Here is a 15,541-nt window from a genome sequence, read left to right as displayed (position 1 = left end):
AGCATAGCGGTATCTCACCATCTCGTTTGGCTTTTGGCTTGGCAGCTCCCACACCGCTGGTTGTACCAGTCCCCCACAGATATAACTGTGAAGGAGCCGAGCTTTCGCTACGCAGCCATAGCTGGCTCTCCCTGGCCGCTCCTTCCACATCTGCACATTCGCCAGCCACTAATTAAAAGTGTGCAGGGTAAACATTACCTCCGTAGTGAACATACATAAGTGCCTGGGAAGGTTGTCTGCCAGCTTCTTATACAGACGACGTGTACATTAAGACTGAAAAGTCATCTGGAGAGTAAATGTGGTAGTGCGCACTTGTTGCCACAAACATGCAAGGCTGAGGCAAAGCGATTGTGAGTTCAAGGCCAGCCTAGGCTGCACAGTGTGATTTTATTCTAAGAGGAAAAAATAAATCGGGTAGAGATGATTGGAGCATACGGGAAGTAAGTATAGATTCTGTGCAAACAACATGCAGACAGAAAAGATACAGACCCCTGTAGATTCTGATATCCATGGGGACCTGCAACGAACCTCCTGTGGAAGCCACAGAGCTCCAGGCACAACGGTACTGTCAGGCCACATTAAAGGGCCACCTGTGACTCAGTGCAGCTAACCCAGCTGACACCGTGCTTCCGGCCTGGGTGACATCTGCTTTATGCTCTGATATGCATGGGGTACTTCCCAACTGCATGCCACCTACAGACTGTATCCATCTCGGTTTGTCATCACGAGCAACGGCAGGAGCGTCATCCCAGGTGTGACACCTAGAAGATGTATGACTTCGGGCAAAGTTTCTTTCTGGGATCCCACTTCTTGTCTGGCACATGAGCTGACCAAGAGCTCCTGGCATACAGACCGCTTTAGGGCATCAGTGGGTTAAGGAAAAGTACCAGACAGCAGGTTGTGGCATATACACTTTTAATCCCAGTACTTGGGGGACAAAGGCATCTCTCTGGAGTTTGGTCTACATAGTGAATTCCAGAATAAGCAGAGCTACATAGTGAGAACCTGTCTTGGGAAGGAGGAGGAGGAGGAAGAGGAGGAGGAAGAGGAAGAGGAGGAAGGGGGGAGAGAGAAAGGAAGGGAAGGGGAGAGGGAAAGGAGGGGGAGGGCAGCGGGAGGGGGAGGGAGAAAAGTCCTGAGATGGGGCAAGATGGCACTAGGGAAAGCCAGCAATATTCCTTGTCAGCCCTTCCCAAACCTCTGACAAGAAACTGCATTACCACAGGAACTAGAAGCTGGCAAAGCAGGCGGCTCTAAATGTCTCCGTCTTATGTGCCTTCCACCCCAAGGGCAATGCTCAACCCAAATCCACTCTAGAAGCCAGGCCTCCCAAGGAACAGATGTTAGCAGAGCTCAGGAAATCCTCTTGTCATAAACCCCAGCCTTCCTGCAAGGCCACCCTCTTTGTGTCATCCACAGACCTTGCAGGCTGTGATCCGGGAAAGCCTCTGAATCCTAGCAGCCACATTTGCCTGCTTTGTTAGTAGGAAATGTGTTTGAGTTAACTCAAAGATAGGAAGTGTCTCACACTTAAAAATAGCCCCTTTTGTAAAAATAAGCAAGAACAAGGTTCCACCAGTTAAGACCTGGCCCAACTACTCTGTTAAGGACAGCATGGCAGAGGGAGGCCTGGAGTGGGGGCATGGGGGTGGGGACTTGGCATCGGCACACACCCCTCTCTTGCCCTGAGTCTATCAGGGTATTCTTTCAGAGAGGGTGGCTGCGGGTGGGCAATGGCACCATCGGCTAAAAAAGGTCATGTGGCAGGAAGCATGTCGGTATGTGACAGTTTCCTGGGCCATGTATTGTAACTGCCACGTTATGCTTCTATAGTTGCAACCCTAGGAACCGTGGGAAACACCAGCTGCAAGCCTTGGGGACGCTTCAAGAGGTAATTAATGCCCAGGAAAAAAAAAAAAAACAAAAAAACCTTAGCCGGAAAAGTTTTCCTTTATTTAGGTCCCATGTTGCCCAACAGCAGCAGGCTTAGACAGGAGTGTTACAGGCTACTGCTTAGTAGGACTCTGGGACCTTTCAGCTATAAAAGGTTATCAATGTATGGGGTTTGTCAAGCATAGCCAGTCGGTTACAGGAGTCAACTTTCGGTTGTCATTGAAGTTCCTATAAGCCTCTTGCTTTGTACTGAGCAAGCAAACAACTTCTAATCCCTCAGCCGTGTAGTTCCAAGTGCACCACAGAGCGCTGAGCCATGCAAGCCTTGGCCCCGTGTTCCGTGTGGTTGGGTGCAGGTTAACCAGGCCTTCTGTTCTCTGCAGGAATTCCCGCCTTGTGTGCACACCAAGCTCGGAACTGGCAGGTTCCGTCCTGACCTCCCTGTTTGGATATCGCTTCTCTGTGAAAGCTTGCTGTCAGACCCGCCCCACAGATGAGCTATCCGGGCTATTCTTTTCTTTTTAAAGCAGGAATACATGATTTTCTGTTTGGAGAGACTTCACGACACATTTTTTTTTTGGTTCTTTTTTTTTTTTTTTGGTTCTTTTTTTCGGAGCTGGGGACCGAACCCAGGGCCTTGCGCTTCCTAGGCAAGCGCTCTACCACTGAGCTAAATCCCCAGCCCCTACGACACATTTGAGAATCCAGTATCTAAGTCTTTGATTTCAGGGAAAGAGCGTTGGAAGGAAAGACTTCCACACTGCAGCCCACAGCAAGTCGGTGCGTTTGCAGCACAAACATCACGCCTGCTAGCTGGAGCTTCTTTGAGGCGTCAGCCTTTGGTGCAAGATGCACAGGCTAAGCAGATGTGTGCCCTGTAGCTCGGTAATAGAAAAGACACAGAGGTCACAGCCCCGATCTCAGCGAGGGCCCCTTCTTCCAGTCCACTGATTTTCTAAAATACATACTGTAGACTTTTAATGCATTCAGGGTTCTTCATAATTAATTTCTACCTCAAACTCTAACATATACCCCATAGGCATGATATCCTGTACCATATGTATTATTTTGAGACAATGTGTTAACCCAGGTTGGCTTTGAACTTGGTATCCTTTTGTGTCTTAGGATTACAGAAATCAGCCTCTCTTCTACCCTTCTTCCCTCCCCCTCCCCTGTCTCTCTTTCTCAATACCTTTTTCTCTGTTTCTGTCTTTTAATCTCTCTCTATTTCCCCCCTTTCTCCCTTCCTCTCCTCTCCTGTTCCCCCTTCCCTCTTTTTGTCTGTCTGCCTCTCTCTCTTCTCTTTCTTTTTCTCTCTCTCTCCCTTCTCTCCTGTTTCCCCCTTTCCTCTTTCTGTCTCTCTCTGCCTCTGTCACTCTCTCTGTGTCTCTGTCTCTGTCCATCTGTCTCTCTCTCTCTCCCTCTCCCCCCCTCTTTCTCTCTCTCCCCTCTTCTCTCCTGTTTTCCCCTTCCCTCTTTCTGTCTGTCTCTCTCTGTCTCTGTCTGTCCTCTCTTTCCCTCTCTCTCTCTCCCCCCACCCTCTCCTCTCCTGTTTCTCCCTTCCCTCTTTCTGTCTGTCTCTGTCTCTCTGTCTCTCTCTGTCTCTCTCTTCTCTCTCTCTCTCTCTCTCTCTCTCTCTCTCTCTCTCTCCCTCTCTCCCTTTCCCCCCATCTCCAGAGTCTCACTATGTAGCCCTCAACATCTCCACTGCTGGGACTGAAGCCTGTGATACCATACGAGGCAGGAATATTCTCCCTCAACTTTAGAAACTAGCTTCAAGTTCACTCAAGTCAGATAAAAGTTCAGCTGCAATGTTCTCTTTTTCCGTTTTGTGTATGTAAATTCGGTAGCCATGGGGGTGGCGTGCAGAGAGATAAAGGATCAATGTCTGCTTATAACTCTTTACTTTTTTTTATTTATTTTTGTGGGAGAGGGCACTTCTGCTGCAGCACGTGTTGGGGGTTTGGGGGGTAACTTGCATGAGTCACTTCTCTCTACCATGTGGATTCCAGAAACTGAACTCAGTTCAGTAGGCAAATGCCTTGACCTAATGAGCCATCATGCTGACCCCTGGGACAATTTAATCTATAAAATTGGTGTGTGTGTGTGTGTGTGTGTGTGTGTGTGTGTGTGTGTGTTAGTCTGTACTTGGGATCACATATCAGATATCCTGCATATCTAATATTCACGTTACAATTTATAACAGTAGCAAAATTACAGTTAAGAAGTAGCAACAAAATAATTTTATGGGGGCTGGGGATTTAGCTCAGTGGTAGAGCGCTTACCTAGGAAGCGCAAGGCCCTGGGTTCGGTCCCCAGCTCCGAAAAAAAAGAACCAAAAAAATATAATAATAATAATTTTATGGTTTTAGGGCCACCACCATGTGGGGAACTCTGTTAAAGAGTTGCAGTATTAGGGAGGTTGAGGACCAGTGCTCTATGCCAAGGGTAACTTTTTGTCTTTCTACTGAAGAAACTGGGGCAAGGAAGGTTTTATTCATTTGTTCATTTCTGTGTTTGTTTGTTTGTTTGTTTGTAGTGTGTAGTGGGCTGGAGAGATGGCTCAGCAGTTAAAAGCATTTGCTGCTCTTGCAGAGGATCCCAGCGCCCATGTCTAGAAGTCTACGACTGCCTGTAACTCCAGCTCCTGAGGGTCCCGTGCTCCATGGACACCAGCCCTCACGGACACACATTCACACAGTTGAGGCTCCGTCTGTCGCTATGCGCTGTAATGCTCAATACTGGCCCTCGAGGCCTGGTTGCTCCCAGGAAGGAGAAAATCTGCCCTTACACAAGTGATGCTGTGTAACCTCACCCCTCCCCCCAAGTTATCCCTGATTGGTGAATAAAGATGCCGACAGCCATTAGCTGGGCAGAGGAGAGACAGGCAAGGTTTGGGTTCCTGGGCTTGAGATCAGAGGAGAAGCCATGAGGAGAGAGAGAGAGAAGGTGGAGAGAGGAAAAGATGCCACAGGGTGGGTGAGTCATAAAACCAGGGCCATGAGGGCTGGCCAATTGGAGTTAAGAGCTGACCAGATGAAACGTGACAAGTTATAACTTGGAGTTGTTGATGGGGACGTAGATTCTAATATCACGGAGGGTAGACATCTGCCAGCTCTAGTGCATTATAGGCTTACTATAAATATAAAGATTGTGTGGTTTTTAATCAGCGAGCTGAATGATCAAAGATAGAGTAGAAACCTCCCATTAATATTAAAATGTTTTCTACAACGCACATACCCTTGATTATTACAAAATAAAGTAAACCTACTAGCCAGATGTGGCGGCGCGCACCTTCAATCCCAGCGCCCAGGAGCAGAGGCCGCAGATCTCTATTCATCTGAGGTCATCTTGCGCTACACAGTGCGTTCCAGCGAGCATTGAGGCGCATACGTGTGATCCCGGTACTAAAGGGGGGGAGGGGTAGGATCATGAGTTCACAGATCTGAAAAGAAGACGTGAACTGAGGAAGCATGGACCAGGAACTGAACTGCGTGAGGGGAATTCTGAGTGCTTGTGAGAGAATGCCTGGAAAACAAGACAAGAGTTGTGACCTCGGTTTCTTCAAAACCTCGATCTGTTCTTGGAGCGGTTCTCAGTGTCGCCCCTAGGTGTACTAGATGAGAGTGGGTTTACTTCAGATTATTCATTAAGACTAGCTATCGTTATTTGTTTATATGCTTCTATGAAAATACACGTTTTGGGGGGGAGGGGGGGTTGGGGATTTAGCTCAGCGGTAGAGCGCTTGCCTAGCAAGCGCAAGGCCCTGGGTTTGGTCCCCAGCTCCGAAAAAAAGAAAAGGAAAAAAAAGAAAGAAAGAAAGAAAGAAAGAGAGAGAGAGAGAGAGAAAAAGAAAGAAAGAAAGAAAGAAAGAAAGAAAGAAAGAAAGAAAGAAAGAAGGAAAGAAAATACACGTTTTGCCGTGTGCAGCGTGTCCTTTAGATTGTACGTTTACTCATGTGGTTCTCCTTAAACCTCAGAGGATAAACCGTTCGATGCTCTGAATAAAGTTGGCTATTGCATGAGACTTTAGTCCGCCTCACTTTTAGGCTCCGTTCTCCCAGGTTCAGCCACCTTCAGAGTAGTAAACAGAGCACCTGACGGAGTAGGCAGGAGAAGATATGCCCAGACTCAACCAACTGGCAAACAGATAGAAAGGATTCAAACCTGCTCACACACTTGGCTCCGGCTCTGTCAACACCGCGAAACCTTTAGAACAGTTTGCCCCGTCAGAGTCCACAAGAGCTGTGCTGACAGCGTGGCCTTAAGGAGAACTGAACTTACGCCAGGCAGACGGAAGCATTTCCCAAACACCCACGCTGCCGGTCTCATCAGAAGCCTGAGGCCACCCTCAGCTGCTGCCGCATGCTCTCCTGAACTGTGGTAACAGGACGGCAGAGGGACCACTGCAATGTGCTGGCTGGGGGGTTGCATTGCAACCTGTCCCGAGACCTGCCAGCGCCAGTGAGACCTCTCTCTGACCCTCCTCCCACCTCATTTTCTGTAGGACCTCGGGTCTCTTTCTAGGAATAGATTCCATCTATCTCAGATTCTCTAGGCTAACCAAGATGGCGTCCCCGGGTTCCAGTATCTGGGGGAACAGAGAAGGAAGCAGGAGCATTGCTGAGGGAAACACGGAGGTTTGTACCCCATGTGTCTCCCAGATAGAGACAGTTTTGGGGGACCTTGCTGCTTCAGAGCTTGTCTGCTGTCCTCCCACCCCCTCATCTAGCATGATAACAGCCAACCAGCTTAGATCTGGTGATCAGAAATTTACCACCGAACGAACGAACCATAGCCATCCTCAGGTTGGCCGTTCAAAGATACACTGCCAAAACAGCTGTGTGCAAGAACGGTGGCCCTCTCCCCGAACCTAACTGCCTTTTAAACATGAACTTTCAATAGTTCCAATCAAGCATCAGGTGACATGCGGACACATTGTAAGAGGCATGGGGGTCAGTCTGATGACCCTGGCAATCATCCCATGTGACCTTCTGATGCAATACAGCAGTAATGGCCAGCAGGCTGTGTGAGGCTGTGCGGGAGAAGCTGGATGCGCTGTTTACAGTTTATCTTTTAGAGTTACTTATTTTATATGTGTGTGTGGGCCCAAGGGCACGTATGTGTGCCGCATGCATGCAGATGCTCCTGGATGCCAGTGAGGGCGCTGGACCCCCTGTAAATGCAGTTACAGGTGGCTGTGAGCCACCCAAGGCGGGTTTTGGGAAACAGAATTCTACAAGAGCAGCAAGTACTCTTAACCGCTGAGCCATCTCCCCAGGCCATTAATATTATTTTTAATGACGAGAGACAGCCTGTAAATTAATAGTTGTAAGCTTAACTTAGAACATATACCTAACATGAGAAAAGACTTGGGGCCCATTCCTAAAACCAAAATGGTGGTGATGATGATGATGATGATGATGATGGTGGTGGTGATGGTGGTGGTGGTGGTGGTGATGATGATGATGATGATGATTATAATAGGACTGAAACGACGGCTCAATGACTAAAAGCACCTCACTGCCTTTGCAGAAGATGAGAACAGTTCTCATCACCCACATCAGATGGCTCACAACAACCTGCTAAGTCCCAAGCTGAAGGGTCCAGCGCCCTCTTATGGCCTCCATTGATACTGCACTCACATGCACATACCTGTACACATATTCACAAAATTAAAAAAAAAAATAAAATAAATACTTTTTTAGAAAACATGTTAGCCAGGCAGTGGTAGTGCGTGTATTTAATCCAGCACTCTGGATGCAGAGGCTGGTGGATCTCTGAGTTTAAGGCGGGCCTAGTCTACAGAGTGAGTTCCTGGACACCCAGGGCTAAACAGAGAAACCCTGTCTTGAAAAATCCATCCATCCATCCCTAAAATGTAACAAGTGCATGCGACAGTTGCCATTGTGTGGAATAACCATCACGGAGTGTTACTTACTGTACGGATTGTGCTATAAACTTGTTTGGTTTGGTGTGGGTTTGGGTGTGAGACAATCTCACTCTGTAGTCACCGCAGGACTGGAACTCAGAGAGATCGACCTGCCTTTACCTCCAAAAGGACTCGGCAGGAGGATTGAGAGCATGCGCCACCATGCCCAGGCACTCAACTGTAATCTTGCGTATATGGCTGCTCTTCAACTGAAGGATGGTTAAACAGCAAGAATGGACTACACTTCTAATCTTTACACACGGCCAGTTAAATATCATAGCATACACAAAACTTAAAGATTAAAGAGGAAATCTTCCCAGCAGAAATAATCAGAGGAGCAGGGTAATTAAATCAGGTGGAGAATGTGTTTGGGAAGTATTGAAAAATAAGAGACTATCAGGAGAGGAGGGTGGTGATGGCGATAATAACCTGTTGCTCCTGTCAGCTAGCACCGTCTGTTAGCCCAAAAGCAAGCCTGTGAGGTTGGACAACTGAGCTCATCTTTCCTGCTGGGACGCTGGTGGCCGGAAGTTGGCACCTCGCTCTGAGTGCTTTCCTTGCGGCTTTCTGACTCGGCTCATGATGTTTTGGGTGGCGCTGTTTCCTGGGTCCGAGGGCAAGATGAGCGGGTTCAGAAGGGAGTGGATTTGTTCAGCTGTTTGAAGTGCCCACGAGCTGATCAGTGTAAGCGACTGCAAGCAGTCTGGTTCCAGGAAATTTTTGGGAAAATGTCCTCTTCCTAGGAGCCAGAGCTGAAGATATTTGTATCTGAACACCTTGATCAGGAAGAGCAAGCCCAGAGGGGCGTTAGTGAGGTGAAAGCTGTGTGGAGGAGACTCTTGCGGCGTGAGGGGGTTGGGCTGTACAGCAGGGGCGTGGTCTTCAACTTCCTGGGGTGGGGTGGGGGTTGGGGGAGAAGTCCAGATGAAGGGACAACCCACGGAACAATGAACAGTGACAAAATCATGAACAAGGAACTGCCACTACACGGAAGAGATCAAAACAAGTAGTTAAATGCTTGTAGGGTTCCCAGATCAGTCCTGGAATGAAGAGTTGGGAGAGACGTCAGGACTCGGGTGCTCTCACTCTCCAAGAGCAGAGGCTGCCTAGACAACTGGTGTGAGGAGAGCCACGGTTCCATGTCCAGTACCACAAAGGAGAGAGATGGGATGGAAGAGCAGCTCTGGAGAGATGGCTCAGCAGTTAAGAGCACTGGTTGCTCTTCTAGGGGACCAGGGTTCAATTCCCAGCACCCACGCAACAGCTCTCTGTAACTCCAGTTCCAATGCATCCGACACTCTCATACAGACATGCAGATATGACCAAAACACAAGCTGTAAAGTAAATGTACTTAGTAATAAAAAAAATCTTTAAAAAATGAATTTTAAAAAGAGAGAGAGGGAAGGGTTAGTGGGAAGTTGATGGAGTTCAAATAACAGTAATTTGCCACGCCCCCCAACTCCCATCTGACTGGCAATTTCCCTGGTCCCTTGGGATTGGTGAACCCACCAAGTTTCTGCACCCAAATAAACCTGACTTCTTACTCTCAATTCCGCTTGAATTGACTTATTTTGTCAGCAGAGAAAAACCTATTACAAATACTATTTTCAAGTGAAAAATTAAGGCAGGTATGTGGCGTTCTTGAGAAAAAGGTAGTAGGATGGTGAGTTCTGGGCCAGCCTGGGCTACAGATTGACCCCATCTCAAAATTTTGAAAGGGCTAGACATATACCTCCACAGTAGACTGGTGGTCTTGACTGTGCCAGAGACTTTTATAAACGCAGCCAGCATACCCGAGTGAGTCGTCTTGGGGCTGGAGAGATGGCTCAGTGGTTAGGAGCACTGGCCGCTCTTGCGGACAACCTGGGTTCAGTTCCCAGCGTCCACATGGCAGCATACAGCTGTCAATAACTCCGATTACAGGGGATCTGATGCCATCTTCTGGCTTCCAAGGCCCACCAGATACCTACACATGCAGGTAGAACACCCAAACACATAAATAAAAGGAATAAATCTTAAAAAAAGAAAAAAAAAATCCAAGGGCTGGAGAGATGACTCAGAAAGGAGAGACCTGAATTTAATCCCTAGAAAGGACTTCACAAAGTTGCCCTCTGACCACCTGTGCCAGGCATGATATGTGTGTCCCCTCCACCCACGCACACACCTATACATAAGTAAGTGGAGTTTTTTTGTTTTGTTTTGTTTTTTTGGAGCTGGGGACTGAACCCAGGGCCTTGCGCTTGCTAGGCAAGCGCTCTACCACTGGGCTAAATCCCCAACCCCCATAAGTAAGTGTTATAAAACACTTTTAAGAAAAAAATCCCCCTGTAGAAAACGGCACCCATGGGGCTGGGGATTTAGCTCAGTGGTAGAGCGCTTACCTAGGAAGCGCAAGGCCCTGGGTTCGGTCCCCAGCTCCGAAAAAAAAGAACCAAAAAAAAAAAAAAAAAAAAAACAGGTGACAGAAAAACTTGAAAAAAAAAAATAAAACAAAATTGGAACACGCCTATAATCTCCAACCCTGGGGATCTGTGGCAAGGAGGCCAGCATGGGCGACGTAGTGAGATAAAAGTATTTCCCCTTTGTAGAAGTAAGCCCTTTCATGGGCATGATGGGCTTAAATTGTTGGTGAAGCATCTCAGGGATCAGGATTGGCAGACCCAGAAGCCAATGGCCAACCCCTCACACCCCACCCCACCCCACCCACCCACCCCGCCCATGCAGTACAGTGTGGTTGCTGGTGGGAGGCAGAGCACTCTCAGCACAGCTTTGTGAATAACTGAAGTTTCTTAAGGAGAAGCCATTTTTTCTTCCAGAAAAACTGATGAGAAAGGCAGGGGTGGGGGGGATTGGCTGAGTGGTAGAAGATTTACCTAATATCCACAAGTCCTCCAGTTCCAGACTCAGCAACACACACACACACACACACACACACACACACACACACACACGATAATTTACTTGTGTCATCCACAAGCATTCATTTCAATGATGCTCAGGTAGGGGAATTCCTTAAGTTCAAGGCCAGACTTGCCTACATAATGAATTAGAGACCAGCCTGGGCTGCGGGTGTGAGACCCTGTCTCAAAAAAGACAAAGGGGGCTGGAGAGATGGCTCAGTGGTTAAGAGCACCGACTGCGGGGCTGGGGATTTAGCTCAGTGGTAGAGCGCTTACCTAGGAAGCACAAGGCCCTGGGTTCGGTCCCCAGCTCCGAAAAAAAGAACCAAAAAAAAAAAAAAAAGAGCACCGACTGCTCTTCCCAAGGTCCTGAGTTCAAATCCCAGCAACCACACGGTGGCTCACAACCATCTGTAATGAGATCTGATGCCCTCTTCTGGTGTGTCTGAATAGCTACAGTGTACTTATATATAATAAATAAATAAATCTTTAAAAAAAAAGAAAGAGAAGAGCTGGAAGGTGCTTCTGCACTTAAGAACCTTGGCTGCTCTTCTTTCTTTTTCCTATCGGGGCTGGGTACCGAACCCAGGACCTTGCGCTTCTTAGGCAAGCGCTCTACCACTGAGCCAAATCCCCAACCCCGCTTAGCTGCTCTTGCTGAGGACTTAGGTTCTATTCCCAGCACCCACATGGCCGCTCACAACTGTAATTCGGTTTCAGGACCATCTGTCGCCCTCTTCTGGCCTCCACAGATACTGCATGCATATAGTACACAGACTTACATTCAGGCAAAACACCCATATACTGATAGGCAGAAAAGGGAGGGGGCAGATGGGATGGCGCATGCCCTTAATCCCAGCACTCCGGAAGCAGGGTAGGCAGGTGTCTGTGAGTTCGAGGTCAGCCTGATCTATAGAGCAAGTTCCAGAACATCCAAGCCTACACAAAGAAACGGTCTCAAAAAACAACACAAAGATATATCCTCTGCTAGGAAATCTGACGCCAACATGCAACCGGGGACACTGTGGAAAACAACAATAACTACAAAAATAAAAAGCCTAAAGAAGTAAAGTCGAAGCTACTTTCAGGTAATAAATCCCAAGGATGACACGATTTGGAAAGTCTGGTCAGAACTATTGTTTTCTATTTTAGAAAATACGATCTGCCCAAAAGTTTTGAAAATGAGTCGTACAGCCCTCATTTAATACGTAGCCTATTTCCTGGAGCCTCGTTTTCAACACTTTCTATCACAGAAGAACAATATCCATGCTCTTATCCCACATTACAAGAAAGGTAACCGAGGAACACATCGGCAAAGGAACTTATCCAAGGTCACACAGCTGATCAGAAGGCAGGCAGGGATTCAACCTTTAACATTCACGTGCTAGGTAAGCACTCCACCGCAGCCGCACAGACATTTTTGCTTATCACAGCTTTGGGGAGGAAGGCAGATGATTAGATTGTATCCAGGAAGACTGCTAAAATAGCCTACAGGACTCAGACAGCTCCATTTTCCCACAAAGTCAGACCCCGAACATCAGTGATGTTGGGGTTAAAACGCCCCGATATGGGGAATCAGTGCTCGCGATTGTTCGCCCCTTTCCCTGAGCTGGAGAATGGGCGCTGAGGCAGAGTCCCGTAAGCTTCCTTCTGGGGAAAGGGAGATGTTGCTGCCTGCTCTCAGGCTCTTTCCACTCGGCTAATTAGTGCATTTACAGAGTGTCTGAGCTCACACGCTCCCCACAAACGGCTGTGTGTTGGTCTTTCTAAAGTCTAAAAGGCTGTCCCAACAAGCTGAGTGAGTAATTTAACAAAATGAGCCTTTCCCCTGGGCGAGACATCAGGGTGAAGACCAGTGGCATATTTAAGAGGCCGTCTTTGAAGAGGCCTGGGAGAACGGAGTGTGGTGGTGTTGATAAAGTCTAAGGAGTAAACAGTTAAAACCTAGCGAGACCTTTGCGTTTCGGAAAGGAGCAGGGCTTTCAATCCGGGCGCAGAGCCTGGGACCCCATTCCCTAACTTGCAAACAGCCACACAAAGTAAAACTAAAGCAAGAATTATGCCAGTGAGAAACTGAAGGTCTGACCTCCCGCGATTCCTCCCTACATTCCCCTACCCCGCCCCATCCCGCCCCGCCCCGCCCCCCACACCCACCCTTCCCTTAGCCAGGCATCAGCGTCACGGATCAGATAGATGTATGGTTTGCTTTTTGTTTTGTTTTGTTTTAATTCCAGCTTTAAAAGTCTTCCTCGGTGTTGCCAGCAGGAGACACTCTGAAAACCAGAGGTCTCCTCACAGAGCAAGCAAAACTCCAGGACTTCCAGGGTTATCCTGAGAAGGGTGTGAATGGGAAAGCCACATTGGAGCTAAGTGAGTGCTGGGCAGAATTCTGGATGAGGCCCTGTCAGCGGCCTTGTTCTTTATCTTCCTAGTGTCAGTCTGGAGGGAGGAATGTTCCCAGGACTGAGTCTTGCAATCCCGGAAGAGACTTTTTTACTGTTTGATGTCCAGGCGAGCTTTCTGCACGAACATTTAAGTTTGAACCCCGGATTTTGGGAGGAGGTGCCTCAGGGATGAATACAGTGCTTTGCACGAACTAGGCAAGGCCTCTCTCATCCAGCTACAACCACCCTTGAAATAACTTTAGGCTACAGGCCCAGTACCTAGGGCAGATTTGCCATGAAGCTATTCAAACCCAAACTTCAGACCCGTGCACCGAATGGCCACCCAGAGGCACGTGCACAGGCCCAGGAGCACGTTCACGTGACCATCCTCCGCTACCAATTTTTCATTGGTGAGATTTCTTTTTAGTCCATTTATTAATGTGTACGAATGCTTCGTCTGAATATATATGTATGTGCACCATGTACCCGGTACCCATAGAAGTCAGAAGAAGGCATCAGCTCCTCTGGACCTGGAATTATGGGTGTTTGGGACCCGCCACCACGCATGCGCTGGGCGTCAACTCTGGGTCTCTGCAAGAGCAGCCAGGGCTCTACGCCACTGAGCCATTTCTCAGCCCTGTCAGTAGGATTCTTAATTAAGATCACTGCCTCTTTTCTTCCGCTTCCTGATTGGCCACAGGGTGAGTGGCTCTCTTCTGCCCAAGCAGGTTGGGCGAAGCAACTATAGATAGAACCCTCTGCTGAGCCGTGGTGGCTCATACGCCTTTAATCCCAGCACTCAGAAGGCAGGGGCAAGCAGAGCTCTGTGAGTTCAAGGCCAGCCTGGTCTTACGGAGTGAGTTTCAATGCAGGCAGGACTACACACAGAAAAGCCAAAACCAAACCAATAGCAACAGAAAGAACCGTCTGTCAGTGAGGTGCTGAGGTGCTTTGGGCTGTGAGCAGTGATCCAATGACTGACTTGAGCAGAAGACGTGGAAGTCAGGTGCAGACTAAGTGTGCACACTTGTCCACACTGCGGGACCCAAGCACTCAGTCACAGCATTCAGCCCTCCTCTAAAGACCACAACAAGAGGACGCCAGCTGTTCTTACTGTGGGCTCGTCAAGGAGTCCAGGTCAGAGGCCAAACGAAACAGCAAACAGTTGTATACAAGACAGTTATGCACTGGGGGCTGTGAGGCCGGCGTGGGTGGCACCCACTCACTGCCGGTGGATGGAGCTCAGTCATTTCTGCCTGGATACACAGCGCTCCCTAGAAGGACATACTTCCACTTCTACCTTTGTCACAGATGGCTTGTTATTAGGGATTAACAGATGGAATGTCTTCCTTTGCTGATGCCCGGTTTCAGGTAGCCCAGGCTAGCCTAAAACTGACTGAAGGCTGACACTGAATTCCTGATCCTCCTTTTTTGCTGTTTGTGGGTTTTTTTGGTTTTGGGGTTTGTTTTGTTTTGTTTTTTTGTTTGTTTGTTTTTCTTTGTTATGGTTGTTTGGTTTTGAAGACAGGGTCTCACTGAATGGCCCAGGCGACCTGGAATTGGCTACACCCACCAGACTGGCCTTGAGATCAGAGGTGATCACATGACTGTGCCTCAGGAGTGCTGGATTAAAGCTGTTTGACAGCAGCTGTTTGACCTGGATGACTCCTGGTCCTGTGGCCTCCACTTCATTCACACCAGGCTTTCTTTGGCTTTCTAGGGTTTTGTTTTGGTTTTTGGTATGCTTCAATTCACGAAGGAATACAAAATATTGAATCACATTTCCATAGGATATTCTCTCTTCACTAGAACCGTCCTTCATACTGTTCCATCTCCCCAATCTGGTAATGGCAGCTAAGATGAGACACTGGCCGGGTACGAGGAGGATGCGTGCCCTCGACCTCAGAGCTTGGGGAACAAAGGAGCACTGGGGGTTACATAGAGACTAACCAGGATCACAAGAGACTCTTATCTCAAAGAAAAGAAAAGAAAATCACGACTTCAGTTCTGCCCACCCAGCAGTTAGAGCCACAATCTTTGAATATTATCTTGGAATCCTACGGCACCTCAGAGGAAATGGGGGTGGTACACGGATTAGTTGTTATGTCAACTTGAGGACTTGGGGCCTCTGGAAAGCTCGGTTGAGAAAATGCCCCCCATCCGACTGGCCTATAGGCCAGCCCTTTGGAGGGATTTTTTTTTATATTAGTAATTGAAATGGGAGGACACAGCCCACTGTGGGCAGCGCCACTCCTAGGCAGGTGGGTCTGGGCGACAGAAGAAAGCAGGCTGAGCAAGCCATAGGGAGCAAGCCAGTCAGCAGCTCCCCTCCATGGCCTCTGCATCAGCTCCTGCCTTCGGGTTCCTGCCCTGCCCTCCCTCAGTGACGGTGTGACCAGAGGGCTGTACGCTGAAGCAAACCCTCTTCTCCA

General features: G+C 48.4%; 2 long non-coding RNA genes across 8 annotated transcripts in view; one reads left to right on the top strand and one right to left on the bottom strand.

Annotated features, from left to right (window-relative positions):
• LOC102554603 (uncharacterized) overlaps positions 1-15,541 on the bottom strand; it is a 49,403-nt gene that overhangs the window by 18,265 nt on the left and 15,597 nt on the right. Inside the window, exon 3 of one of the 7 annotated variants that reach the window (XR_005491786.2) lies at positions 5,165-5,300. The exons of the other annotated variants lie outside the window; for them this stretch is intronic. This is a non-coding gene — a long non-coding RNA (uncharacterized LOC102554603). The remainder of the gene's footprint in view (positions 1-5,164; positions 5,301-15,541) is intronic. 7 annotated transcript variants of the gene reach the window in all.
• LOC134481149 (uncharacterized) lies at positions 1,709-10,052 on the top strand. The gene is made up of 2 exons (XR_010056455.1): positions 1,709-1,891; positions 4,433-10,052. It is a non-coding gene; the product is annotated as an uncharacterized LOC134481149 (long non-coding RNA).

The sequence above is a fragment of the Rattus norvegicus genome, chromosome 12, assembly GCF_036323735.1.
Source record: "Rattus norvegicus strain BN/NHsdMcwi chromosome 12, GRCr8, whole genome shotgun sequence".
Classification (NCBI taxonomy): domain Eukaryota; kingdom Metazoa; phylum Chordata; class Mammalia; order Rodentia; family Muridae; genus Rattus; species Rattus norvegicus.
Note: the sequence above shows the minus strand (reverse complement) of the source record. Positions and strands in the feature narration are given on the sequence as shown.